The sequence below is a fragment of the Chenopodium album genome, chromosome 18 (assembly GCF_948465745.1).
Source record: "Chenopodium album chromosome 18, dcCheAlbu1.1, whole genome shotgun sequence".
In the NCBI taxonomy this organism is placed as follows: Eukaryota; Viridiplantae; Streptophyta; class Magnoliopsida; order Caryophyllales; family Amaranthaceae; genus Chenopodium; species Chenopodium album.
Window position 1 is genome coordinate 35,857,799 of NC_137851.1, and position 3,545 is coordinate 35,861,343.

The following is a 3,545-nucleotide window of genomic DNA, read 5'->3' on the forward strand; positions in this document are numbered from 1 at the left end:
TCAAAAGAGATAAATTTGCACACATGTCGATACATTAATTTGACCTTATTTTTACAAAAGTAATGTGAATGAAAAATCTCGTAAAAAAAAAAAAATAAATAAATAAATAAAATGAATGAAAATTATACCAAAAAAGGTTATATAATGAAACTTTATATCAATACCCTAAAACAACATATTTTACCGTGTGTTGTTATATTTAAAAAAAAAAAAAAAAAAAAAAAAAAAAAAAAAAACTGTAGTCATGTTAATGTATAAATAGTGAAAAAAAAGTCATGGAAGGAGTATTTACTTGTAGCATTTTGAATTTTTGGCTACCCTTGCACTAGCTCGTAAATTCTTATTCCTTTTTTTTTTTTTTTTTTTTTTTTTTTTAAACACACACATTATTTATGGGTGTTATTTTCAAATGCATCTCTCCGATAATTGGTAACTTTTCATTTGTTTTGTGTTTATTTTTGGAAATTTTGATTTTTACTACCTTTAAAAAACGACTTAATTGCTTTTACCACCTCCATAAAAAAAAGTTTTATTTTACCACAACATAAAAAAAATGAAAATTGGCTTTTACCACCAATCACCGCCAACTAACGGATTCCGTCCATAAATCCGTTAGTGGGGTCTACCATGTCCACATGTCACCGTATTATTGGGTAAAAATTTAAAAAAAAACAAAACCCAATAAAATGGTGACATGTGGATATGGTAGGCCTCACTAACGGATTTATGGACCTAACGGATTTATGGACGGAATCCGTTAGTTGGCGGTGATTGGTGGTAAAAGTCAACTTTAATTTTTTATGTGGTGGTAAAATAAAACTTTTTTTTATGGAGGTGGTAAAAACAAATTTTTCATTTTTTACAGGTAGTAAAAGTCAAAATAACCTTATTTTTTTATTGCAACACTTTGACTAGCAGCTTTTAAAAAAAATTTTAAAAAATAAAAACACTTTGACTAGCACAAAATTAATGTTTAATGAATTGTCTAACTGGTTGGGGAATTAGCAATTGATGTAAAAATTATTGCATGAATAATTTATGTTAAAAATAATGGATGTGAGAGGAATATTATTAAATGTGTGAGTGAGGTAAAGTAGGGATTATGTGAGGTGAGAGATAAAAGAAATTGTGTGAGGTATTCTATTTAAGGAAGTGTTGAAATTTAAAAAAACAAAGGGAATGCAAATGCTACCACAATATTTTAATCTGTCTTATCCCTAAGGAGGAGAATGCAAATGCTAGCAATTCAAGCCAATTGGCAGCACTCTGTAACACCTTGTACAAAGTCATTTCAAAATGTATGGTTCATTTGAGTGAAATCTATATGGAATGAAGAAGTGCGACAACCAATAAAGAGCAATGTTATAAAATGTTGGGAAAATGCAGGAGTGATGAGAATTCTAATAACTTAATTAAGTATACAAAAACTGAAGAAAAACAAAGAAGGATGTACGAGATGTGAGAGCAAAGGTGAATAGAAACCTTTATGCAAGCTTTGATATGAAGGAAGCTAAGGGAAAATATTCATTTATTAACTTGCTTGTATTAGAGATCGAAAGATGCAAGATACTGGAAAAAGTCAAGTATAAAGGATATAGACCAAAAAGTTCTTGTTAGAGACAAGGAGATACATGAAGGATGGAGATCTTACTTTGATAAGCTATTCAATGGCAATCGAACCTAAGATGTTGGTGATACAAGTGTCTCTCATGATATGGTTAATCAGGAGTTTATGCGAATGATTCAAAAGGGAGAAGTCAAAATGACCTTTAAAAAAATGGGATTGAGAAAGCGATTGGCATGATGACAATCCTATTGAGGTTTGTAGATGTTTGGAAAAAAAAGGAATTGGATGATTAACAACTTTGTACAACAAGATTTGAGGATGGATGTAATAAGTTGAAATAAAATATTCTCAAACTCAATTATTACTTTGGATTTTGGATAAGATTAATTATCCATTTAATATTTTCATAAAAACGAATTATATACACATATTTTGAATATTCTAATTAGGGATAATATAATCTATATTCTATACTAACCTATACTTCTATATCAAAAGGCGTTCCTAAGAACGCTCATGTGTCACGTAGACCCCCTCACTACGCCACGTCACCCACACAACTATTCATTATGCCATGTGGATCTCCCATCCATTTGTTTTGCATTGAATGTCATGCACTTAAATTTTTTTTTTAAAAAAAGTTCTCCACAAGATTTGAACACGCAACCTCTAACTTTAGAACTAAGTATTTTACGACCAAGCTATGTAATTTTGTATGCAATTATTTAAAAACAAAAATATTAGTATAAAGCAAATGACAATATGAACAACAAATTTAATCCCTATACCATATAAAAATAAAGTACAAGATTACTCTTATGAATAATGTTATGTCAATTATACCCTTTAAAATGCGTAATTACTTATATACCCTCATTAATATATACAAGTTTTTAAAATGAATATAGTGTTAGGACAAATATACCATATAAAGTGTTTAATTACTTATTCCTCGTTAATGATAATTACCTTTTTTTTTTTTTTTTTTAATGCGTGGACATTTATACCCCTAAAAATATTTGTTTACATATTTTCTTCTATTATACTGCCAATAACTAAATTTGTGAACAAAGGTCAACCAAAAGAGATTCTAGATATGGCTAGGTATGGCGCGTGCATCACGCGCATTAGTTGCCCTATTTACAAGAAAATTAAGTCATAAATTACAATGTATATAAATAATCAATTTCATGCAAAAACTCGGACATTACCCGGGCCCAAAAACTAATTGAATATTGTAACCAAAACAATATTGGATTGCCCTTACTCATCTTCATTTTTCTTTCGTCTCTCTCCAAAGTGATGAAGGGATTAAATTCCTCTTACACATCCTCATTTTGCTTTCGTCTCTCCCATAAGTGCTTCAAGCCTCAAACTCAATCAACAATCACCACTAAAGCAACCACCAGTGCCACAACCACTCACGCCACCACAACCACCACACATGCCACCACGACCACAACCACCAATATCCACCATCTCTGCCCACAACCACCAAGAGGTACCAAATTTTTTTGTGTTACCAAAATCTCGAACAAACCAACAACAACAACCATTTAAAAAAAGACCTAGAACCTTCCCTCATTGGCAAGAAGGTGGTGTTTTCCCTTTAAATCTGGCAACTAGCACAACTGGCGTGCAAAACCGGTCACCCGGGATGGTTATTGGTTTCTAGCATTAGTTGACCATGGTAATCGGCGTCCAAAACCGGTTATCGTGATGCCATTGATAGGAATGGTGTCCTTCGAACAAGTGTATTATTCCGATAGAGGGTTCGAAATTATTAGAAAGCTAATTATACAGTGAGGTCAAGTGATCGGAATGCCTGGGTGGAGGCCGCTTCCGATCAGTAATATTAATGAGTAATTAATATTACAGCTTAATCTTGACTGAACCCTTCGGGTCACACCCAAGCAACTAATGATACGACGCGACGAATTAATCCTAAAGGAATTAATAAGTCACTCGAGTATTGTGA